The sequence below is a fragment of the Serinus canaria genome, chromosome 7 (assembly GCF_022539315.1).
Source record: "Serinus canaria isolate serCan28SL12 chromosome 7, serCan2020, whole genome shotgun sequence".
Taxonomy (NCBI): Eukaryota; Metazoa; Chordata; class Aves; order Passeriformes; family Fringillidae; genus Serinus; species Serinus canaria.
This window is the reverse complement of record NC_066321.1, coordinates 18,031,111-18,058,249: the sequence shown is the minus strand read 5'-3', so window position 1 is coordinate 18,058,249 and position 27,139 is coordinate 18,031,111. Positions and strand designations below refer to the sequence as shown.

At 38.2% G+C, this 27,139-nt stretch overlaps 1 protein-coding gene across 5 annotated transcripts in view; it reads right to left on the bottom strand.

The window, feature by feature from the left end:
• Positions 1-27,139, bottom strand: part of CSRNP3 (cysteine and serine rich nuclear protein 3) — a 90,810-nt gene that overhangs the window by 26,451 nt on the left and 37,220 nt on the right. The window contains exon 1 of one of the 5 annotated variants that reach the window (XM_018911489.3): positions 6,890-6,918. The exons of 3 other annotated variants lie outside the window; for them this stretch is intronic. The gene's annotated coding sequence lies outside the window, so the exon portion shown is untranslated. Of the gene's footprint in view, positions 1-6,602; positions 6,765-6,889; positions 6,919-27,139 lie in introns of those variants that run through there. One more of the 5 variants, XM_018911488.3, reaches the window with a different exon arrangement.

Sequence of the window (27,139 nt, the reverse complement as noted above, 5' to 3'; positions counted from 1 at the left end):
GTTTTGCATTAGCTCAGCTCACTTTGAACAAGCAGCACAATCAGCAAAAGCAGATCAGCTGCACTAATACACACAGCTTTTGAGCAGAACTAATCTGTGCAGCAGAACACTGCCCTAACAAAGACCATTTGCAGCACCCCTGTGAAATACATCTTTAGATTCAACAGGCATCTCGGAAGTGTAAATACACACTGCTTTGGATAGCAAAATAAATACACAGTAGAGGGTCATACAATAGAAAAATTATGCTATTTAGTAATTATTCTTTACTTAACTGCAAATTTTGTTGCTCTTCTAACATAGGTGTTCCTTTGTCATACACTGGTAAAATTTAATTACGTATATACATTTAACATACATGTTTACTATGCCGAAACAAATCTTGGTACTAAGAATTCACCACAGAGGTGGCATGAAAAAGGGTCTCAGCTTATGCACCAAATCCTGTGATACTGAAGACCTGCCTGTGCTCAGCCAGCAGCCATTTGCGTTTCAGCACTGCTGCAGCGTTACACAATAGACATGCTCCGCACGTTCCCTAATGGACACTGTTTCAACTCTCCTCAGTTCTCAAATTCCAGCTTGGCAAATGATTTTGAACAACCTCATGCCTTTGCCTTGTCACATCCACTCAAAAAAAGGCACAGCTACAGGAACACCTTCTACTGTTCCTATGCAAGCACTGACAGATCTGGGTGCTCCAGGAGTTTCCAGTTTCAGTGAGGGAACACAAGAAAAAGAATGTGGAGCCCCAATACTTCAACACTCAGATTACATTCTTTGGACTTCAGCAACAAGACATTTAAAATTTATTGTATGATCTTGGTTCTTTACATCAAATGACTTATAAGGAACCAATCAAAAGATTTTTGACTGCTCGGCTTTTAATTTTTTTTTCCTTTTTTTTTCTTCTCTCTTTTTGTTTTAAACACCGAAAGCATAAAAATCTCCAATAACAGCTTGTTTTTATCTTTTTAATAAGTGCTGACATTAAAAAGAACATAATTAACCCAATTCTCTAACAAAATCTGTGCTGTGCATATTTTAAAGACACCAAATAAATATTTGGCACAGCTATTAGTCGTCATGTAAAGTTACAGACTGCCTTCTCTGGTAGCTCAAAATTCTGTTGCTATTTTTTACTATAAAGCTGAAAGAAAATGGCAGAAACTAAACAGCTTGGAAAATACCAGAAAACACATTCTTTTCATCAGCAGAAATATCTGAGGAAGAATAAAAGAGGCCCCTGAAAAAAAAAAAAAATTTGGTCACCCGGAGCCAACATTCAATTGCCACCAATGAAATGAATGTAGCTCCATGACATGACAGTAAAATCATGACTTCATTCAAGGCCTGGCTTCAAGTAAAGCCAAAATTAGTAAAAATATGTTTAAGTGCATCTTTCTCCCTAGAGAATAAAGTCAATAAAACTATTCGTACTGGAAAATATAAATTATTAATATCTACTGGAAGGCTGTTATGTTTTGAAATTGCTATCTTCAAAAATAGCTTTATGGCTATAATAATTCAAGCTTTCTATCTAGATCAAGGACAATGCACAACCAAAATATAATGCTACAATCTGCATTTTTCATGCACACCCAAGACAGTCCTAAGTATATATTCAAGTCCACAAAAAAAAAAAAATCACACAAAAATAGAAGATGTAAAATTGCTATTTGTTTCTAGGATTTGCTTTTTGACTTTGCACCATTCATGGTGTATCTATTCAACTCTGAAAAACAATACATTTATTTTTTAAAAAACTGGAGATTTTTAGAAATAATTTTATTTCACAGTGAAACACTGATGAGGGAAATTCGCCAAAAAAAAGGACCCCATAACATACCCAAGAAATTACTGAATGCAGGAAACAGTGAATCCATGTAACACAACCATGAAGTCTTCTTCTGCCACTGACATGTATGTAAGGAATTGACAGTTCACCTTATCTTCTAGGAAGGACACAAGGTAAAAATAAGCTACTCAGCTATCAGCTAAAAATGAGAAGAATTTAATTTCACGTTTACAAAAAAAAAAAAAAATCTGGGAAACAAATGGATCTTTATTGTTTATGGATTTGTCTCTTCTGGATGGATTACCCAAGGCTCAGTATGAGGGCTGCTTCACTGATGCTCTTCCCCAGGGTCATGGTGTTTAAGCTTTCCTCTGTGTGGTTACTTTGATAATCAGGGTCTTAGCCACAGTGCAAATTGTTTTTTACTGGTGTGAACTAACAATCTCTCTTTCCCATCTCACTACCCATTTGCACAATACTTGAAGAAGATTAACTGCTTCTGCTTCAAGCTCAGCTGATATGAGCTAACAGGTCAAAATACTAATTAGGAAAATATGATAGACATATTGAACAATATGACAGGCACAGAGAAAGCATGACTGCATAAACCTAATTTCCTTAAGAAACAAGTCAAAAAGATCAGCCACACTAAGATTTCAAAGTCCCAGATTTAATGACCATGGTCAATAGTATGAGATTTATTTTATTTTTTTTTTATGAAGACAGACAAAATACGTGTAATCAATAAAGTAAAATGTTTCTCTGTAAGCCAGTAGTCTTCTCTGTATTTTCAATAACTGAAAACCTCAAAAATTATTTTAAAAGCATATATTCAATTACAGGCAAAATTTCCAATAGTAATTTCATATTTGTGGCCAGCAAAAATTCCCCATAGGTCCTTGCTCACCTGTACAGGTGTACCTGTGTATAATCAACACAAAGGCACCCAAAGGAAGGGCCTGTGGTGCTAACACAACATGACAGGCCACAGTAAGACTGACCTGAAATTACACTCCCAGTTGTGTTAAAATTGAATGCTGACTCTCTTCACTTCTTTTTCATGCTAAAGAAAATTGGATTTATGCCTGCAGTGACTTGTATACTAATAAACATGTCTAAGAATTCTTTTCAGTTCACTTTATAATTCTAAGCTGAAAACTTCACTAGAAAGCTGACAGAAGAGCTGCAGGTCTAATAATAAGCATGTTCCCATGCAACTCCCAAGGCACTCTTGTCACTGAGACAATGATGAATAGCAGCTGAGCAGCGAGCCCACTGCCATCTCACTGCCTGACTTGTAAGCACCTTATGACCATTCAGCACCACTTCAGCCAGGGGAGTCTGCTGGGACAAAATTAATTATCTGCCCCACACTCTCCTGAAAGCACTGCTGTGAAGGTATGTGGCTTACACTTTCAACCTGAGCTGGGTTCTTTTTATTATTTGACATATTTTGCTTTATTAAATCTCTGATCACTTTGCCTTTTCCAAAGGAGCCAAAAAGGTTAATACTGTGCAATTTCCACTTTTCCATTTCATTACTGAAAGATGTTTGTTTAGAAGTAAGAGTGGGTGAGAAGCATAATAGTAAACAACTGAGCAACTTAATTGAAAGCTAAAACCTCTGGCTCACTTTCACTCTGAAAGTGAATTCTTCCATAAAGACTCTGGTATAACGAGACAGCAAAGCAATGGCAACTCTGGGAGTCAATTCCCCCCTGAGTCGTGGGATTTCCCTGTCCGCCGCTAAAATAAAATATTTTAAAGTCAAAAATGTTTGCTTGAGAATAACCTGCTCAGCTGTCTCAGTTCACGTTGGAAGTAAGCACTGCTACCATTTGATGTCCACACTAAAAACAATTACCAAATACATTCTGTGGCTTTCAACATTTTTTGTTTACCCTATCGCCCCCACACAAATGGCATTTACTAGAGATGGCTATCGCTTAGGAAGTGCAGCTGAAAACATCTGCAATCCAGCTTCCTTGTTAACACATTCATGACACATTTAAAGCAGACTCTGTTCAATAGTGACAAAGAACAAATTTTAAATCACTGAGAAGTTCATCATATCCCTATTCAAAACACCCGACCTCCTCCTCCTCCAGCACCATGTCAGCCTATTTCATCATCCCAGGAGGAGCAGCCAGGCGCTCCTCAGGTGGGACACCCGCAGGCACCGCACAGCCCCGACCCCACTCACGGGCGGCCCGGGGAGATTGTGTGCAATGGCAGCCTTGTTCCCGAGCTGGGATGCCCAGCAGGGCCTGGGGCCGCTCCGTTCCCCGCCGCCCCGCAGCGGCAGCGCCGGCACCGCAGCCCGCCGCAGCCCGGGCTCAGCGCGCAGCCCTCACCGCCCCAGGCAGCGCGGACCAAAAACATCACTTCCTTCTAGGCATGCACAGAAATGATTTGCCTGAACTAAATAAATAAATGTAATGAAGGGGCAGCATGCTAATGAGAGCTACAAATACCACAGAGGCTTATTTACTCGGCAGCCTCCCACAACATAATGGTATCATTGCTTGCATTTCCTCATCAAAATCCAACAACCACGCGAGAAGGTGAGGCTGCCATCGGTAAATGATGTTGTAGTTCCTGCTCCTATCCCTCAGAACGACTGATCAGGGCCAGGCTCCACACTCTGCAGCCCACATTTCCTACTTCACATTAGACAATGGAGTAAATATGCAAATCGCTACTACTTATGAAAGAGCAGGATACAAACCAGCCCCAAAATCAATCAAGACTTCAAGTTATATATTCCATGAAATGATTTATTAAGTACTAAACAAAAGCCATGTATCTTTTAATCTGAAAGCCTGAATGCAAATTGTCCAATGCATTTTTGGATGCTAGTTTTTAAGAAGTATCCTTGCTTAAAAAACTCAAGCAACTCCTCTTCCTTTTATCCTTAACTTCACAATATTTAGGTTGTCCACTTACATATATTAAGTGAATTTTCCATCAAATTGTTATGGCAATATAAGCTTTTACTCCTTTTCCCATTTTCCCTATTTCTTTGTGGAAAAATTATATGAAGTAATGGAAAACTGAAGGAGAGGTGCTAAAAATACAAACCTCTTTTTGTAGGGTGGGTGTAGAGATAGGGGAGCTGTAGGAAAGAATTACATGCAAATGTAAGGGAAGAAAAAGGCCACAATTTTCCAGTTTGGTTTTTTATTTTTTTGGTATCAATTACTCACATCTCCCATTTATCACAATTTTCATTAGAATACTGCATCCATATCTGCAGAGAGATGGAGGAATTAAAGACATGCTATTTATCTCAGAGCTGTTTTCACCTAGTAAATATTTTCACCTTCTGTACATTTTTAGATGAGTCATATCTGTCCTTTATCTACACTCAATCCCTTTTCCAGTGTCAAAAAAGCCTAAAAAGAGCAATGAAGCAACAGTGATCAAAACTCACTGGTAGGACTTTAGTAGTATCAGCATTTTAAAGATGTGATGGTGTTGGGGAAATTTTATTGAGGAAAGGGCACATCTATAATCCAGTTTTTCTCAGCATCACGTCTGGCTAAGAGCAAGAGCAAAAAGATACTGACAGACTGCAAATTTATCTTTAAAACATCTTTACCAATGCTGCATTATATTATAGCTGCCTTGCATCAGCCTGACTTTCCACCTGCTTGTTCAAAGGGAAAACATCTCTAACTTCAAGCTTCAGTTACTAGCAGTAGATTTTAAGAGCAAGCAAAAGTTTTAGAAGAGACAATCATCTGTTGCTATCTCAGGGAAAACATTTAAACTTTGGGATTAAGTTTCCAAACATTTGCCACTGTGTACTCTAAACCATGACTTACATGTCTTCAATTTAGTCAACTACTGCTTCTGTCTAAAGCAAGACATTTCACAATTAATGCAAATTCCTCTTTCTGGTAAACAATGGAGACCAAAAAACTAAGATATACAGTAAACACTGCATCCTCAAACCAAAACACTACACATTAGATTTGGGCTCCTCAGATTCAGAAGTAAATTATGACAGTGAAATTAACACAACACTCCAGTCACATGAGAGATCAAAATCACATCTCTGTCTCCAAAATGCTGGATATGTACATAAAGATTTGGTTCTATTTATTTATGATTCTTAAAGAGACTCAGCCTAAAATGTTTACATAATGACACTTCCAATAAACTTTAGATGGGGTAAAGAAAAGTGTGTCTTAAAATTACCATAACTTGGTAGCAACACAGAACACCTTTTTGCTTCAGGAATTTTTTCTTTAAGCTTTCTTTAAAAAATTGACACTGGGAGTGTTTAGAATATGAAGAACCTGATCCACAGGAAAAAATTTTTGTTTTTTTTGTTTCCTTCCTATATAAATAGACAAGACAAGTGTATTTCAAAGTTGTGATTCCATTGTAAGAGTGGGAATGCTGTTCTGTAGAGACGCTCCTATTGTTATTTTACTGCACACTCTTATCTCTGTATGCACTTACTGTGAGTACCTAACCACCTCATAAATTTAAATTTAAAATCCACTGTACTCATTTTAGACGAATATAGTAATTATATGATAATTGTATGACTCTATATTGCCGTATTTTCGCCATTTAAATTAGCATAGTGTGACATGTTCAGTGTTATCTCATCCAATCTTACAGCACATACTGCAGGTGTTACTGCGATATCACCAGGGTTTTCTGTAAAATAAATTAATAGCTGCACATAAGTACGGTGAAAAAGTACTTTTACATATCCTTTCTAATCTATTGTCTAAAATATGAACAAGCATAGATGCCAAGCTGGATGAGGATTGCAATATAAAATTACCTTTTACAGGAGAACCGTTTTAAAGCAGGGACTGCAAAGCACTTCGCTTAGGTATCAGCAATATTTGCAACTGGAAAATGATGCCCTTAAAGCCAAAGCACATTTCCGACTGCGAAAGCGCGCGGGCCGCGCGGCCCCGGCTCCGGCCCCGCCCGCAGCGGAGGCAGCCGGGCCGGGCCCCTCCCGTGTCCGTGTCCGTGTCCGTGTCCGTGTCCGTGTCCGGCCACGCTCCCGCCCAGGGTCCCCAGCGGCCGCGGCACCGCCGCCCGGCCCGCGCCCCGCCGTACCTGCCCGCGCCCTCCGCGCGCCACCGCCCCGCCCCCGCATTTGCATGGCCCGGCCCCGCCCCACCGCGGGGCATGCTGGGCACGGCCCCCCGCCCCTCGCCCCGGGCCCGCCGGAGCCGGGCGGCAGCGCCCGCGCCCCCCGCCCCGAACGGGGCGAGCGGCGGCGGTTTCCTGGGAGACCCGCTCTCCCCGCCCCCGGCTCTGCAGCCGCAGCCCGGGCTTCCTTTCCCCTTCTCCCTTTCTTTAATTACAGGGGGCAGGCAGCGCGGGCTCCGCCGTGCCCGCACAAAGCGAACCTGTGCGGGCGGACCGCGAACGCAGCGCTCCAGCCCCGGCTGCGCAGCGCCCGCAGTGCCGGGCCCTGCGCCTCCCGCACGGCCACAGATAAACGGGCTGTTTATAAAGCACATTTCTCCCTCGGAATCATAACTGCACATGAAAAGAGATGCTGTTCTCTACATTTCGAGTTTTGTTTCTTTATTTCCCCAATCGTTTTTCAAGGACTCCATCTCCTTTCTGCTGAAATACTCCCCAAAAATCAGCATATCTAATTTACGATCTTCAGCACTCAGAAAAGAAAGAAAAAAAACCCCAAACCCAATACTGTAAAGAGATTTAAGGAATAAAAATTTTACACTGTTAATTTCTATATGATGTGAAATCACGGAGAATTTGCACATCTATCCTCTTTAAGAAAAACACAGGCCACAGAAATCTTTGGGAGCAGTTTCCAAAAAATCAAATAATTACGTATAATTAACTAAGAACTACTATGAGAAATCATTACTCGCAAAAAAATAACATATTTTGCATTAACATTAGAGTGAAATGCATGCAGAGGGTTATAATGTATCGCTCCCATGTGTATACAATTGCATCAAAAATAACACAAAACACCACTTCCAAAAATTTCCAAGAAGAATGTGAAGGAAAAAACCCCATGTAAGCGCACTGTTAAGATATGCTCTAATGTTACATTATGTTTAACCAAACACAAACACTACAGATCTCCTACTGAGAAAGAATTAGTCTCGAATACATAGCAGAGTAATAGATTGTTGTTACTAAATATTTTATGATATTGGTAAATGATCCATCTAGCATAAATTTAATTTTACTTGCTATCCCATTTTTCATGCACAATTGAAGTCTGAATTGCATAGGAATAATGGTAAAAACATTTTTACAATGAATTTGATCACAGAACTTATACAATTTAGTTAGCTTGGTATCAGACTGATGTGCATCCTTCCAATCCCACCTTATAAAATGAAAAAACCCTGGCTTTATTAACAATAAAGAAACAGCAAAAACCCCATTTATATTTAAAACACTGAAGTGTGTGAAGAATCTATAAAAAAACTGACCTGTTCAAATTGTTGTTTTTCCAATCCATGCACTGTTTTTATTAATTAGGACCCAAACCAGATTGATCGTCATTTTATAACGTTTGACATATTCACTGTCTTCCCACTTCCAGCAGAATCTTCTTAAATTTCCCAGCACTGTGTTTTATTGCTGGTACCATATGCTTTATTGTTCAGCCACAAGAGCTTCACTCTGCACAAAGACTCATTACCTACTGCTTGCTGAGCAGCTTCGGGCTCACTGAGGCTGCCTGTGTGATCACATGGGAGTTTTGTCTGAGAAAGCCAGGCATGCCACTGATTTCACCGGCTACGGATATTTTTATCAGCTGAGGTCTACTATGAGGAAGGAATAACAAATTCTGAGGCTTCTTTAGTTCATTAAGACAGCAGTTGTTATGGAAATCCCCTGAACTTTTTTTTTTTTTAATTGTTATTATCATTCCCACTGTAACGCTGGTCCAAGAAGAAATTCAAGAGATTTGTTACAAGTAATTTTTTCTTGTGGGGAGTGGCACAAGCCAGACATTGTCTGCATCGCTCTGCACACAGTACACACTGAAATTAATATTCTGGAGAGGTAATATTTTGCCAACACTTAATCTGCCAGTGTTTATCCTTTATGTGGAGGACAAGCTTCCAAATGAAAAATTATACCTAAAAACCAGCCCCTTAATTTAAATTTGTCTCATCAGTCAAGGGCATTATCATGTAATCTTTGGTCTTAAAATGAGTTTTGCTGGCTTCACTGAGGCTACTCAGGTGAATAAGAACTGGCCATTTGGGCAGGGATTACTCTCAAATCCAAATGACAAATTATGTAATGCAGTGAAGTCTAATCTCTTCTTGGTAATAGTTGGTGATACTCTGAGGTTTGTTTTTGTGTGCGTGTGTGCACGCATTTGGTTGGTTGGCTTGGGTTTTCTTGCTTATTTTAAACAAAAATTATGAATTTAAATAATATTTTATAATGCTTAAAAACAATATTTACCTGAGTATTTCATATTAGAGTAAGTGAATATCTAGATTCAAATTGCAAAAGCCCTTACAGAAATGTTACACAGAAAAAGATAAATTTTTTTTTTTTTCACTGATCCTTTATCAGTATCAGGGTTCCATGCTAGAATATTTGGAGACAGCTTGATTCCTACTGCAGAGTGAATTCCCTGAATATTCTAATTTAAATCTAGCTTTCTACAAACAGCTAGTGATGATAAATGAACATCTCTCCTCCACCCTGAAAACTCATACCGAACACACAATTATCCATAATATTAACATTGCAACGATGCAGCTATTCTACAAAATAGTCAATTATCTCTAGAATAATTCAGAGCATTTTGATAACATGAGATAGCAAAAGAAACTGTTTTCTCATTAACACTCCACAAATGAAATACCTCCTTATTCTATTTAAGATCTCTCTCAGTAGAATAAATGACAGCTTGTAGCTCATGGTTGGCATTATTCTGGTCCTATCAAAGTCAGTGGAAGTTTTGCTGCTGATTTGCATGGAAGAAGTGACAAGCATGACTAACAGATTCATTCGCCTTACCATGTCCTCATGCAAATCAATGACAAAACTCATTTCCTTATTGTTCTTGGCATCTCGCTCGGTTTGTATTATTATGGTTTTGTAACAGTTGATATGCAGTCTCTATGATTACACTGAATTATACAAGATGGTTAGCAAAGGATTCAGAATTACCTACAACTAAATCCAGTAATGAGTATCTTCTACGCTCCCACATTCATTTCAGTTTTTTAAAAATGCCATTATCAAGAGTGAGTGTATTCTGAAGTGCTACCATTTTCATCTATCCAAAGACAAGGACTGAGCAGATGTTCTGTGGCTGAGAACCTTCCATGTCTCTTAGGCAGGAAACACTCTTGTGTGTACATTAATGAGAAGAAATGAAAGCAGACTAGAAAGATTGCTAACGAGCAGCTGGTTTAGCTACAGCTATGCATATTTTTCTCCCCTGGCGATACCACTGATGATGTCACAATGCTCATGTAGGAAGACATAAACAAAAGGCAGGCATTTTTGCTGCAGTAGCACTAGGAGAAAAAAGAAAACCCAAACGTTTGACAGATGGAAAGAACAAAAATTGGTCAGTAAAAGAGTACTACTGTCACATTTTTCTGTGTGTTGTTATATACACTATGGAACAGTCCTCAAACCCTGAAAGGTGGTTAGAGGAAAACATGTTTAAGGACATGATACAGTTAAACCAGAAAGCAGCAAAGAGTTGTTTCTGCAGGAGACAATAGCAGCAAGCAGTCTCCGTGCTGAGAGGCACCCTCAGTTAATCACTTCTTCAAGGTTGGTGGGGGGATGCAGGGAAGCTTCAATCCTCCATAGGAATTTTGAATTTCCTAAATATAACTTGACATTTTTAGGTAGCTAAATTATATTCCATCCCATCCTCTCTTCTCACAGAGTTACTAAATAGAAGGAAGTCTTTGTCAAAGCCACATTGCTGAATTTCTGCCCAAACATACTACTGAGGAAGGGCATTTCTGCCACCACAAAAGGGATTATAGATCACCCAAGAGATTCACAGGAGCCAAAACCTAGGCCTCCCTTGTCGCTCCACAGAAGAAAGAGGTTCAAATGAGACAATACTTCCTGATACCCCTCCTGTAATAGCCAGGATTTCTTCAGGAGAATCCAAATTCACCTCTCCTTGAAACAAGAGTGGGAGAATAGAAATGCTTAGCAGTGTCTTCCACCCAGGGTCTCCCATGGGAGTCGAGGTAAGCAAGGGCTCTCTCTTTTGAATAAAAGGCTCTTTGTGAATCCAATTCAAGAAAACAAATCAAGAACCTTCTGACCATCTGTAAATATGGGTCAACTGTCAGATCCCACATCTACTAGAAACATTCTTATGCTTTCCCATTTCACAAAAGCTACAGCAAAAGTGAACTGGTTAAGGAAATTTAGACTCTGAGTAATCACCATCATTAGTAAGTAAGAATTTTATAAATCCTGGTTTATTCTACTCTATATGCATTCATACTTGAGTACTTTTATAAAGTTTATATGCATTGAAATACATATCTTGGACAGAATTTAGAAACAAATAAAAACCCCAAACAAAAACCCAAAGACCCACAATAACCCAAAACCAGCCATATATCATAAACCAGACTAAGCCCCTGATTTGAACTTCAAATAATTTCCACCTAATACAACTACATTATTTCATTGGATATCAAACTTAATCAGCTGTTCAGTATCCTGCATCACAGTTGGATGAATCACATAAGAATCAAACTTATGGGAAGAGCACTGTTCAATTTCATGAAACAGAAAAGGGACAACTTGCACCACTCAATGCCTTGCTATTCTAAAAGTTGGAATCCTGTACCTTGCATAAAATGCAAGAGGTCTGGTTTCTTCAAACACACCAGAAATGCACTAACTTCCATACCAGTTCCGTAAACAGGGGGTTTTGCTGAAACTTTTATAGTCTTCTAGTGACAAAAAATATTTGAAGCCCAGGCTTTAGAAAATCCTGTGTATTCAGTGGACCATGCATGCTCTACTCCAGCTCTTACAAACAGCATGGTTAGTATGCCATGGCTTGCAATTCATGAGCTACAGCAGCAGCAGCTCTGAATGCCTTAGCACTGGCTTTCAGGCTTGGAAATAGATGATTTGTGGTTGCTTCTTTGGTAAGATCTCTTAACCTTGCCTATGCAAACTCCTCTAAACTGAATTTGGGACGAGGCATAGCTGCAAACTTCCCATGGAATTGTGCCATTACAGAAGTTCTACTTCTCTTCAGAGTTAAAAATGCTCACGTAAGAGAAAATAGTGTAATATTAATTAATCTAAAGTTACAGGCAGTAACACTGGGGTAGGATAATCTAAAGTATAAATTCTACATATTTCTGTCTAGACCAAATATCATTTAATCAAACAAGTTTCCTCACCCTGGCCCCAAATGTCTAGCTTTCTCAGATCAGTCACAGCTAAGTGAGGGGCAGGCACTGTTCTGATTTCTGGCACTCTAGGAATCCCATCACCAAACTTCATACAGTGACACTGGCACGTCAGTGTAAGGCTGCCATTGCTGTCCTTCACTCCCGCTTCTGGTACCCTTACCCTGCCATGCCAATTTAAGGAAACCATCTATAGTTTGCTTTTTTTCTGACTCTTAATATCTACTTGACCAGAGGCAGCTTTTTAAATCATGGGGTAAAAAACTGGCACAGATGAAGAATGAATTCTCTTTACATGTACTGTGCATATCCCTTCCCAATGATTTTTAGCACAAGTCCTGAAAACCCCAGTTTTAACGATACATTCTTGCTACATCTTACATAAGCTACATTCTTCCAAGATAAAATTAACCTCTTCCAGGCTGATATCCCAGAGGAGAGCACACTTCCTTTCAGGAAACAGTGCTGAAAAGTATTATGTTTTAGAAGAGTTACTGTACGAAAACAAAAATATTCCTATATTCCTCTGCAGTAAACACACAGCTTCTTCTTCCTTTCACAATCTTTCTCAAAACTGATAGTTAACTATCAAAATCAAAGAAATACTAACTTCAGCAGGCAAACTACTGTTCTGAGAGGTGTGTAGCCAAGTAACAAAAGAATCTCTTGAGTGCTGTTTCTTCAGATGATGTGAATAATCAAAGCAAATAATTAATAATGTAATGCTTAGTACAGCCATTGTTCAAAATGCCAGAAGAGCATGGACTCTTTCAAATAAAACAAAGTAAGTTCTATTTGGATAAGCAAAGTGATCATTCTCTTGGTGGGGAAGAAAAAAAAAAAAAGGCGGCGGCAGATACTTGAAAAGAAATTGCCTGTGCTGTCTGATATGGCTTCATAAGCCAGCTTTTCTCCATCCAGTTTCCATGACACCTCAGACATTCCTACATGATCCATGCTGAAGAGTAATTCAGAACTACACACAGTATGCTTGGTGTGGTTAGAAATTGTGAGACATAAAGAGAAGAAACAAAGGTGCCTTTTGGCTTATAATTAACTGAAATACTTCTTACTCCATCCCTTTTCCTTTCTTGGTCACTAAGCACACCTTTTCTCATAGTATCATTTTCCAACTTAAAAATTTCACTTGGCTGTTAACCAGAAATAGTTTCAAATTAAATAAATTAGGAGATATTTGAAGCAAGCATGATAGCTAGTATTTTCTCTCTCCAACTGTTTGGTTTTTCTAGTTCCCTTTTATGTACCATAGTGAACCAAAAAGAAGTTTACTGAGTCAATGCAATTGGAACAGGAAAAAAATCCAGATGGAAGCCAACTATCTTTCCTTCCTGGACTAGTCATCAGCCTTCCCAAAACACCACTGTTGCTAAACCACCAACATTCCCTCGTTCCTTTTTGTCAGCTTCCACAGAGAAGCAGACAAGCTCTTTAGTTTTCATCTTCCACAGAAAGATGTATTTTTTATTATTACAATCTTCAAATTTGTTCCCATCTACCATTAAAACGAGTATTTTGAGTAGAGACAGATGTGAAAATATACCAGACACACAGACATATCTAAGTAGCAATGTAAATAGGTTGTTACATTTTACAGCAGTTAGTTTATGAAGCATTTCAACTTAAAGCACAAGACATTTTCAACATACTAATTAGAATAAAACACATAATGTTACATTGTGGACTTCCAATCTAATAGACCAGAAGATACCTAAATTCTAAAAAAAGGTGCCTGCCTAGACTTGCTGAACATCAGCTTAGGATCTCACTCCACAGAAGTGAATCTGCCACAACATTTCTTCCCACCTTTGTACATCCCACATACAACACAGTCATTTAAAGCTTGAAAAAACACTGAATTCTAGGTTGTAGGGTACTTTTCGCTTTTTCAAATAACCTTTAAAGAATAGAAACTGATTCTTCTTTAATAATTCTGTCCATTTCCATTTGGCCAGCATTGATTTTTTGTGTATCCAGGAGAGCCTGAAAGTAATTTTTATTTACTTCTTTGTTTGTCTACCAGCATCAGTGATAACATCAGCACAGCAATGGGAACTATATTGCTCATGCTGAGTTTTGTCTACCAGCACAACACAACACAATTCCTCCCCAGACACCAAGACCCCACCTCCCCCAAATGTTCCATGGCAGCAGCCTACATTAATAAAGTAAAAGCCTTTTGCAGGTAATTCTCTTTCTCCTACCCTAAAAACACAATAATGATTTCTCTTGCCCTAACATCAGTGTTAAAGAAATAAAATGAAAAATCTTTTCATATACTTTAGCATCCAAAATAATTTTCCTAGCATACATATAATTTCCGCCAAGTTAAAAGCTGAACTGCTGTACTTTTTATAGCAAATTTTTACTATGCCATTGCAACATTCTAAAGTTTCAGAAAGTACACCAGCCAGTAGTATGCTCTCAGAAATCTAAGTGCATCAAAAGAGGAGTGGCCAGCAGGTCAAAGGAGCTGATTCTGCCCCTCTACTGTCAGAAGAGTCCGTCTGTGGAACTGAGGCCAGCTCTGGGATCCTCAGCACAAGAAAGACACAGACCTGCTAGGGCAGGTCCTGAGAAGAGCCACAAAGATCATCAGAGGGCTGGAGGATATCTCCTGTGAGGACAGGCTGAGAGTTGGGGCTCTTCAGCCTGGAGATGAGATGACTTCAGAAATCTCATTGTGGCCATGAAGTACTTAAAAGTACTTAAAAAAAGATCTCACTGTGGCCATGCAGGGGTAACTGTTTTAAACTAGAACAGGGGAGACTTAGATTAGACATTAGGAAGAAATTCTTAAGTCAGAGGGTAGTGAGACACTGGAACAGGCTGCCCAGAGAACTTGTGGATGTCCCCTCCTTGGAAGTGTTCAAGGTCAGGCTGGATAGGGCTTTGAGCAATCTGTATGAAGTGGGAACACCCTTGTCCATGGCAGAGGGCTTTGAACTGGATGATCTTTAAGGTCCTACCAACCCTTCCTATGAAGGTAAGCCAGTCCAATTCAGAAATATGCTTCCTAAGGAACACTGACTGCCATTTCTTTCATATAGGAAGAAGATGGATAGCAGTATTTAAATAGCCACATTCATATTAGCAAATCAGTGGACAGTTCCAGGATGCTCTCATATAACTTCAGAGATCAAAATGGACTGATTTTTAATTTGATGACACTGTTTTCAGCTGACGTTCAAAGTTCAAACCCCTGTGGTTTTGGTCTAATTTTCCAGGAGCCTAAAGGGTTAAGTGTAGTAGCTACATGCCCTGAGATTGAGCAAGGATCAACATTTCTGCAACATGATCAAGCCTGGAAGTTCTTTTGTAGAAGTAGTTATGGAGTGACTGTTTTATCCAAGACTTCTACCTAAAAGGATCAGAACTAAATAATGACTTTAATTAGAGCATTTTTATAGCTCAAATATCTTTCAAGATTTCAGCATTTCAGATACCATCATGATTTTTTTTTTAAATTAAACTGCTTGAAACCTACCAGCTGGAGAACTTAATGTTTCAGTTAGATTTTTTGTTCACAGCATTAACTAGACACACTTATCACCCTGACAGCAGTACAATACCCAAGGGTTGAGGATGTCAGACTACAGTCCCGAAAGACTGCAGCCTCTTGTGTTGGTGCACTTGCAGAGGAGGATTTTTTTTCCCTTTTAAAATCATTATTCAACATATTTTCCAGTGAACATCTTAAAAAAATAAATTAGACTTTCAACCAGGATTACATTCAAATACTTTGCATTAGGACCACTGATTTATGGCACAGACAAAACCGCAGGGATGGCTGATATCACCTGATACAAAGTTGCATCATCTGAGAGTTTCCTGTGTTGCAGAAAAGAAGCAATTACCAAGTCAGTGTGGTTTTTGGCATCCCTGCAATGACTGCGACTTCGCAAAGGGATTAATTCTTTTGGCCTAACATCTTTAGGCACTGAGGATAATATTGTTTCCATCAAAATATTTTCCCTTTTAGGAACATGAGGACCATGTTTATTTCTGCTATATTAAGTTGAGATAATACCAGGCTTGTCAGATATTTAGAAATAGTGTAGTCAGTGTGTCTGTTTTGACCCTCCAGGTCACAGCAAAGGTGCAAGCTGACAGTACCAGCTGTCATTTGCTGTTAACAGACTTCTACCACATCAACAGCTCCAAGCTCATGGGGAACTCACTAGTTTTGTGACTGAAGAGCAGGAAGTCAAGATCCTTGGCTCTCTCTTTCCATCTTCTGGGGTGGGCAGATTTCAGTGACACCAGCACTGTTCTGCTGCCAGCCTGGAATTGCTTTCCTGCCCTATGTCCACTTAGATAGGCTCTAGGATACAAGATTGCAAATGCAGACTTCAGTCATTTAAGATTTCAAGAAATACAAAGATTTGCCTGTGCCAAATGTTCTACTTTTTTTACAGCAAAAGATATTCTCACTGCCCTGGATGTCTTGGATTGAGAGACAGGAGTGGCCCATTTACATTCAGGAAACATATTCTGTGTCATTTACAATGGCAATGAGTTTATAACTGTGCAGCACGTATCCTGCAGTTTTCCTTATTATCTCCAGCACTGTGAGAATTCCTGAAAAGCTGTCACATTTAGCTTGCTACCTACTTACAACAGCAAATTGGTACATGCTCTGTGCTGATCTTCTTACTCATTTTTTGTAGTTGCAAAATTGCAAACAACTCAAAAATTGCTTTATGATCATAATCACACAGGAACAGACCCAGATCAGCAAGTGCCAGCCTTGCCGTGACATTCAGTGTGTCAAGCAATGACACAGGCAGTTTGTAGAGAACAGCAGCATCTTGAAGTAGACAAACTGAGATGAGTAGGAAAACCAAACCCTTTGAGGACATGAGAAAGGGGTCAGAGACACAAAAGCCTGCCTACTTTTCTAGCTGTAGAAGCTAATCTAATTAAAAAATGCTAATTTCCCCACAAACCTCGCCTGATGCCTCAAATTAGTATACCACAATAATGACAGCATTTACAGCCTTAAAAGCTATATATAACTTGATATATAATCTTAGAAGCTAAGTATCTTAAATGTCAAGCAGGAAGCAGCGAAGGATTCAAAGACCTAGCATTGCAGACTAAACAAAGAGCCACCACTTGTCATCTTGTAACAGTTATTTTTGCATGACAACTGACAATTCTATACACATAATGACAAAGGCAAGTTTTAAAAAACAGAGATTTTAAAAAACAATAAATCCATTTGCAGGAAGTGTTCCAAAACATTTGAAACAGCATGGGATTCAAAAATTTTTAAAGTTACCAATATTAGTGAACCCTGACTGGTAAGTGGACAGGAAAAGATCAAAAAATTGCCTCTGTTTCAGGAGGCAGAGACAAAGAAGGCATATTTATGACACTAAAAAGTGATGTTAATGGGAATACAAATAGATACATCAGCAGGTCAAAGTAACATCACTTTTAAAGCAATATTGAGATATGCAAAAGAACACAGCAAGAATTCATTTTTTTTAAGGACAGAATTTTGTGATACTGAGATGGAAATTGCTAAAAAGTTTTCATATGATTTTTCTTTTGCTCCACAGCTGAGTTCAGTCAACTGTCTTGGAGGAGAGACAAGCTACTTACTGAAAAACAATCTTACACTAAAAATCTGAGAAGGATACATATGTTGTTAACACAGACATTACACATAAGCTTTTCTTTTTTTTTAGATTAACCAGAAAAAGTAAAAAAGTACAGATGGGAATAAAAAGGCCACTAAAAATATAACTTTATAGAAAGTTGTAAGATATGGAAGGAACAAAGGGACTTTTCAAAAATAAACTGAATTAAAATAATTAAAATAATAAAACAACCAACAGGGGAAAAAAACCACAGGCAAGCCAAGATTTCAGAAGATGAAATATAGTAAATTCTTGAAGACAAACTGTGAAAGATAAGGCCAAAATGTTTATTTTGAAATCTAAGAAATATATTTTTATCTAATACATATGTGCTAAGACTAAGGCACATGGGTCCTAAAGTAGATGAATGACAGAGAAAAATTAATCGAATGAGAATACCAGAAAAACCATACTGTGGTATTGATGGCCAATTTATGCTAGGAACATAACTCTATCCATTAAAAAAGAAAAAGCAATAAAAAGGAATTCCCTTGCATCCTAACCCTCCAGCAAACGCAGCGTCAAAATTCACAAAGTGCACAGAGCAAGAAGTTCAAGATTTGAAAGGTTTCACTCTGCTATAAAAAAGCAGAGAATATGGTGAAAATATACCAGTGACCTCAAACTACTATCAACGGCTGTGGGAAATACCAAAACCCAAACACCAGACAGGGTGACAGCTGAGTCAAATACAACCTGAACCAGAAATAAAAATTCCTGCCTGTCTGCACATCCATTGTCCTGTTCCATGCATACAAATAAGGTGAATCTCCCTGTGATATCCAACACTATGGTCTCTAGCCAACACCCAGCCATCAGCCTAAGTCAAATTTTCAGAAAACAAACCCAAAAGCTGAGATGCCCACATAATAAATGGCAAATAAAATGTAGAGGAATTTTTACTAGACAATGGGTAACCAATGAGGACCCTCAAGCCACAGCCAGACTGCACACAACTGAGCAGTAGGAACAAAAACTGGTAACAAACAGGATGCCAAGCACATATTAAACACTACACTACTCTTATTTTCAGTATGCAGGTGTAACTAACTTTAACAAATGGTTGTATTTCAGACCTTTTCTCTGGATTGCAAAAAGAAGAACCTACTGAACTGCTATCGTTGGACTAGCAGTAGAGATGTGAAATCAGTTTGCATGACCAGTTGCATCCTGAAATCCATTTGTAACGAGGACTTTTGTGTGAATTTGAGCAGTTTAACTGTTCCATACCTGGCGTCTCCATTTGAAAAAATAAAATAAAATAAAATTTAAAAAAAACTAATCAAATACCTTATTGTTAAGATATTTGATCCCTCAGCTGTGGTTTTAGTGGTTACAAGTAAAAGGTTTGCTTCAAGACCACCAGTTAGAGAGAACCTGTTTCATTGAACAAGTCAAAACAATCAGAAGAAGAAAGTATTTTGCACTTTCAGCTATAGGTAGGGGGGAAGGAAAATTTTAGTGTCAAGTCTGGAAATTTAAGTCTGATATGAAATTCAGGATTCTATTTCTAAGTTAGATCAGTAAGTGGATGGGAAAGTACTGTTTCTTCTGATACAGGGTTATATCCTGACACTTGAATTTAAAAGACAAAATAAATTCTCCACATGGGAAAAATTTAAAGCATCTAGCAGTATTTTAGTACACATGGAGCAGTTAAAAGCCATTTATTTCTCCTCTCAAAGATAATCCCTACTAATTGCTCTAGTTGTGGAAATACATTTTGTGGGAAAGGATAATGAAGCCTACTTGTCAAATTGCACATGTCATTATTTCACTGCAGATTGCAAATACTATAGCCAGACCCATTCCCAGCATGCTGAATATCAGCCTACAGAAAAGGACCCTTGCATAAGCCACTCTGACCCTTCTTGCTAGTTTCTTTTGACCTTTCTGACCTCATTAGACTGGTATAAAGAAAATAAAGGAGCTGTTGGGTACTCTTGATAGATTAGAAATAACAAGAATGTGTCTAGGACTTACTTAAGTACTAAACCAGACCACTGAATTATAATGCTTTTCAAACAATCAAAAGGATAATAGAGATAGTGATGAAGAAATAGAGGTAGAAACAAAGAGATTCTTAAAATATTGTGAATAGTATGCTTTTTGGAATTTCTTCATCAGCATCCTTAACTACTTATTCTGCTGCCATTTTAGATGGTTGATTTTTTTAAGGCCCCATTCGAGTGAGAACAAATATTAGAAACCAATGGTCCCAGCACAATTATTTTGATTAACCATGAATCCAACTTAAGCACCTTGCTGAAAGAGGGCTTTAATCTCCTCTGGTCAGATTTATTTAATGAATTCTTCAGATTCCCAAAGGAAGGAAACTCTAGAGGATAGAATGCAAGCCTCTGAATTCCCTGTGTCACATTTCAAACACTTCATCATACTATCAACAAAACCTGTGTCTTACTGGACAAAAGGGCAGAGATACTATCAAAGTGCTTATTCTTTACATAATACATACCTTCTCCAGTGCAATTACTTTGGGTTTTTAAACTGTCTCCCAGCCCTGAAATGGACAAGTCATGCACTTCTATAGCTTACATCATAAGAAGTACAAACCTACAAATTAATGTTGCTCTCTGGATAGTAGATTTTGTCATCCTCAGTAAATAGTTACTTATTTATTTTTAGCTAATACTGGCACCTGAGCTAAACTCTCAGAAAGGAAACCACAGGCAACAACTTATAACACAAAGCCCAAGTACTACAACATAAATTTTACAGCAATTGCAGCATGGAACACGTCTTTTTATCTTTTTATTCTGTATTTCTAATTTCTAGGGGAAAAAAGTGCTATGAGGGAATTTATATGCTCAGAAATCGTCCAAGTTCCCGTATATTGCAATTTCTAATTAAAAGCTTTTGAATTTAACCGCTGGAAAGTATTTATGGGAAGAGAAGAATTTTTTCTTTATATGCTTAACTACTCCTAAAAGAAGACACTAGTAGATAGGCTGACCTCAGCCAAAGGGTTCAGGCTTTATTATGCTATGCATTAAAATGCAGGCACCATCACATAAAATTAAATTATGTCCTTTTTAAAAAAAAGACTATGCCATCATTTGTTCCTGAAACATCCTCTGTTCAGCTGTCCTGCAGTTTTATAGATCCTGACATGGGAAAACTGTTGCATTTGTGATAGTGGTGATTGTTCCCTTCAGAAATTTATAGCCTTTGGTAAATCTCTGTATGTCTCACATCTCTCCTGCGCCAAGCGCACAATCCAGCCCCAAGCCAGTACCACTGGAGAGGCTGCAAACACTGCATTTGTGCAGGAACTCTCATCAGGCTTCATCCCCAAGAGCTAAAATGTCTTAAAGCAGCCACTGAATCCAGATACCCTCATACTACACATAGAGCTAAGTTAGATGACACAGTGGGTAAAAAACAACTTAATCAGGTCCCTAGCACAGATTTCACGGTTGCTGTATCTGGGCAGCTGTTCTAGCACAATTGGATTAGTGATTTATCCTGTCTCTCCACTCTCCCCATTTTGAAACAATGGATTGAGATTTGAACATGTAAATTTTTCATCCTCAACACTCTTCAGACCTTGTGAATGCAGAGTCATTTCAAGACCTGTAGAAGGGTAATCTTTTTTCCCCCTCTGTTGTTAGCCAGAGATTGTGGTGTAAAGATAAATGTTGGAAAAGGACCTTGTGTTTGGATATTTAAAATAAACAAAAAGAAATGCCCAACAAAAAACCAACCAAACAAAATCAAAGCAGAATTGCAATCAGCTAGCAACTCCTTCCTCTTACATGTGATATGAGTAAAACATGTTTCTTCAAAATTCTGTTTCTATCACATTTCTATAATTTATCTGCTCTGTAACTGAAATAGAAATTCAAAAATCCCACCTATTTGAGGTTAAATTACTAATTTTCCCCCCTTGACCTTGTTTTGGAGTATGCTTATTTCTGTGAATTAGCTACAGCAGTTAACCTGCCATTTAAAGAGCACAAAGAGCAAAATTGCTTTTCACAATACAAAGAGCACGGTGAGCAAACCTTGCCTATTCTTTCATCATTTCATTTATCCTATTATCTTATGTATTAGATAGGTTACTTATGTTCTTTGCTTAATAAAGCCCAGAAAAAGAAATTCTTTTCAAGTAATCTCCTACGTAGACCAGAAACCTAACTTTGAGTACCAGAGAGAGAAGTGGTGAAGGGGTGGGAACTCCTACCCTTCCTCCACATCTCAAATCAGAACAATATGACAAATTGTCACACTTAGAACCACAAAAACCAGACAGGTTTAATGTCTGCATTTGTATCATGGTTAACTCCTAAATCAAACAAATGCTTCAGAAGAAGGGTTACCTACAGTCATGCTTCCTGACTTTTCCTTTATCAATATAAGCAACATTTAAAAATAACATTCTAATAACAAACAAATAAAGAATAAATGCCCATTTTCCAGTATCCCAGTAAAGCTCACATGAAATTATGAATTAGTTAACCAAGAGAAGATGCTATCATTGTTTTCTTGCTATCAAGCATTTTAAGTTACTTTGTGACATTATTAAAATATTTTACTGATTACACATAGTTCTCTGAAGATATTTACTACTTGAGATGTGTTGGCCAGTTCTTTGTGGCTGAATAAATCATATCCCTTACTTCCAGTCTCTGGAAAAAATAAATCACATCATGATGTGACAATTAAAATAAAAGCTTTGAAAGTACCTCTTCAGTTAACTTGGTGTTTCCCTTTCCAAATAGGGAAGAAACTTTTGCAAGCAAGTGACAAAGGATGTAAATATACAAAAATAATTTATTTAGAAATACAGATAATAATTTAGGAACATTTTACCTGCATAAATCTAATTTCACTGGAAGTTGCTGATGTATGCTGATCCAATAGGTTTCAGCATGAATTTTAAGCATTTTTAAACACAAAGGTACAGCTAGAAAACTGTTTTTTTTTTAAAACTTATGTTGTTCCAAAAGTGCTAATCAAAATCCCTGCAGAGATGTAAAATATAGCATCATGTTTTGTACCATCAAATGGTACAAAATGAAATTGAACTTGTATAACTGTAGAGATATATGCACATGAATAACTGCTACTGCACTACTGACCTTGTGATCTCAAAGAACGCCAGTTTCTCTCAGGAGATTTTTAGACCTCTCAAATCATGTTTTCAGTCTGTAGACATTTCCTTAATCTGTCCTTTAAAAAATTAAATTCATGTCTCATTACTGTTAAAATGATACCAACAAAGTCTTAGAATATCTATCAAAAATGATGTGATGCCACATGCAAACACACAGAATAAACAGAAAATTCCATTTGTTTGCAATGAAGCCAAGTTATCATATTAGGGTGAAAAAATTCAGAAGAGCATATTGTTATATAAAAAATAAATGATCATACAGCCAGTATGCACTTTGATTTCTGGTACACATGAGGTACTTCTGCTCTGACACAACAGGGAGTATGAAAACCTTCCTTTATTTCCCTGAGCAGGACAAAATTCAGTAATTGCAAGGACAATTAAACATTAATCCTGCTTACCATGGCAGGTGACAGACTTGCCATCTGTTGAAGTCCCTAAAGTGAGGTTGGATATTCTTCTAAAATACATTTTTGGATATAGTTTTTGGAAAACCAAAACTAAAAACAAACTAACATTTATTCCATACTGCAAAATTGTGGTTATCATACAGAGAGAAGGGGCTGATGGCACAAGGCAGTGACAGCAGCTTTGCCATTAGAGGTGCCTGTTTGTGTCATGGTTTAACACCAGCCAGCAGCCAAGCCTTGGGCAGCCACTCACCCGCTGCCCCACCAGCAGGACTGTGAAGGGAATCGAAAGGTAAAAGCTGGAAAACTCATGGGTTTAATAGGGAAAGCAAAGGCCACACATGCAAGCAGAGCAAAACAAGGAATTAATTCACTGCTTCCCACGGATAGGCAGGCTCAGCCATCTCCAAGAGAGCGAGACCCCATCAAGGGAAAGGTTACTTGGGAAGACAAACGCCGGCACTCCAGATGTCCTCCCCCTTTCCTCTTTTTTCCTCCTACTTTATATGCTGAGCATGATGTCACCTGGTCTGGAATGTCCCTTTGGTCAGTTGGGGTCCCCTGTCCCAGCTGTGTCTCCCAGGCACCCCCAGCCCCCTCTCCAGTGTGGCTGCACAAGGAGCAGGAAGGGCCCTGGCTCAGTGCAAGCCCTGCTCAGCAATAACAAAACATCTCTGTGTTATCAGCCTGTGCTCAGCACAACCCAAAACACAGCCCCCTACCAGCCCCTGTGCAGAAAGTTAACTCTACCCCAGCCAAAACCAGCAGTGTCCCTTTCCATTCTGCCCCCAACACTTGTGATCTAGCTTTAAAATAATGTAGGAATCCAAACTCAGTTGGTCTTAGCTTTGGTACAGACTCCAGTTAGAGTGACTTCAGTGATTTTCACATCCTCCTTCAGTTCTCTGGGCAGACAGCTCTTACACACTGTGTTAGCTACGATTTTGAGAATCAGGGCTGCAATGCTTGCCATTGTGATATTCTGCTTAAGAGATGCGTAACATCAAAATGATTTGAGGAAAAAAAAAATTGATCATGATACAGGGAGTGAAGGTGATAATTAAATTCATCATCATAAAGGCAAACTACATCAACTCCCAAAAGTATTTAGTACTGGCTGTTTCACACAAGTAATTAATATTGCTTGCCAATACTACTTTAAAAGGCCAACTACTGCTGCTGTTTGCATGTATCAGAGTGTACACAGATGGACACAGAGCATCCAACTCCAGCTTTCTGAAGCAGGAAAAAAGGTAACAAACAAAAAACATTTTTGCTTCTGAGGTATGCAAACAAATGAGTCTATAGCTAATATAATAACACATGACTCAAGTGCTGGTGCAAAGCATGCTGTGCAGTATGGATGAACCTGAGTGGGCTGTATAAACTTCAAAGCAATAAACAGGCTACAAAAGACGCGTGGGCAGCGAGGAGAAAATGGAAAATATAGGAGACATGTGAGGTGGTTCCATTATCAGCTGCAGGATGCATATGATGCTGCACATGGGAACAGTGAGGAAGGACTGCAAAATATGGATCTGAATAGATGCACCTCAGCCCTTAGTAGTTCCACAAAATGCCACAATAGACTCTCACAGCTATGACAGGCTTTTAGTAATTAGCAGGCAATCTGTTAAGTTATGAAAAATAAAATTTCGTCTCAAAAGCCCCTATTGTGTCAATTTCTCTGTCCTTCATTTATGTGAAAATAAAGATTCCTTCACACTAAGGAATTCACAAAGCACACACTATTGTCCTTCACAAAGCACAATAAACACTTCAAAGTAGAACACTTCATTTATCTAAACACTACCAAAGTCACCCCAATAAGAAAAAAATAAAATTAAATAAAAAAGAAGAACCTATTTTAAGAAGAACCTTTCTCAAAAAACCTATTTTAACAAAATTTTATGAAAATCCAGGCCTGGCTCACCTGCAAGCCAAAATTCTAGACAAATCACAACATTTAATGACTTCCTTGGGCACATGCTCTGACTTAGCACCTCCTCTTCTGTGTTAATCTCACTGTAAGAAATGTATCTTTAAAATGCCAACTCAATTTTTATCTGAAATGTCGCATTTTGTCATCTCTCCTAGCTGCTCTTCTGTCTGTCTGCAAAATAGTCTCATTTTTTGAGAAAATTTTCACTTCCTTAAAGGCAATGACAAGATGAATTTACTACAGCCAAAAGCATTTTTGATGCTTATTCAAAGTCCAAAGTTTGGGTAGCTTTATTCATACCATAGCCTACTGACTTGTGATGTTAGGGAAATAGATAAATTCATAACAAGTCTTTCCACTGCAAGCCATTATAAACCACACCCTGGTAGACATACAAATAATCCATTATTTTAATGCAACTGTAACTATTTAAATTGTATTACCTTGTTCCTAAGAACATACAATTGGGCATGACAGAAAAGGTAAAAATTTCTACTAATTTTGAATAGTAGTGTAACAATGAAATGGTAACTCTGCTCCAAAACTTTTTATGCCCATTTCACACTAATCACTCAAAACTAAGGATACTATTGAAGTTAAAACAATGTGTAAAAGATGAAAAATAGTAATAGAAGTCAACGGGTATGCTTCATTTAAAAAAAAAAAAAAAAAAAGACATTTTTTGGTAAAATGTAGGTCACCTGTGGTTGCTATAGTAACCACTGCTGAACTATTGCTCTACAGATGACCACTGCCTATGGCTGCTTTCTTGCTAGCAGTCATACCTCAACTAAAACAAGAAAGAGTTTGGAATTGGCATTAGTTTAGTTGCAAACAACACTGCTTAAACATTTTCAAAAGCATCTCCTAATATCCTTTTCTAAGTAAAATACTCAGATAACCAGCTGACAACACACAAGACCTACTTTTCAGTACTAAAAAATCTCTTCTTTGTCTGTATGTAAAGACTAGAATTTCCAAAATGGAGAGAAACAACTTTACAAGAAGTTGCAAATACAAAAAATATTTATACAGAGCAATTCACTAAACATCAGTAACTCAAGAAGTTAGTTGAAATTCAACAAGCACTAACATTAAGTTAAGCTTCACAGCAAGTCCTGTGACATTGCATTCAGTACCTTCCTACCAAGTGGGGGTTAATGGCTTGGCACATTATTGTTTTGCACACAAGCACCCAGTGAAAATGAATCATGTAACAAGGCTGGAGCAAGGATAATAACAGTTGAAGCCTCACTTGGGATGAAGTCATTGAGTCTTCAATCACTTTGATGGTGAAACTCCCTTTCTCACCACTGTTCCTCTGGGGCATACATAGTTGATGATGAATTCATTAAAATACAAAAGACTCCACATTACAAAAAGAGTCTTAATTGGCTTTGATAGTGAACTGGGAAATAACAGGACGACAAGCCAATGTCCTTGATAACTGCTAACTGGTTTTCCCCTTCAGAACAGTCATATCACTATTATGTAAGTTCAGACTAAACGACCTGCTTATCTTCTCTCCTTTTTTTGTTTGGTTTTTCTGTTTGTTTTTTTTGTTTGTTTGGTTGGTTTGGCTTTTTCTTTTTGGTTGGTAGGATTTTTGTTTGTTTTGGTTTTTTTGAGGTTTTTTTTGCTACAGGTATTATAAAAACTCTGCAATACAAATTTTCAGGGCTGGATGCTGCCCATATTCCTTAATGCTACTAGCACTACAAATACATTGTGGTAGGGTTGCATCAGTAGTCACACAGTCAGAACACCAAAAATGCTG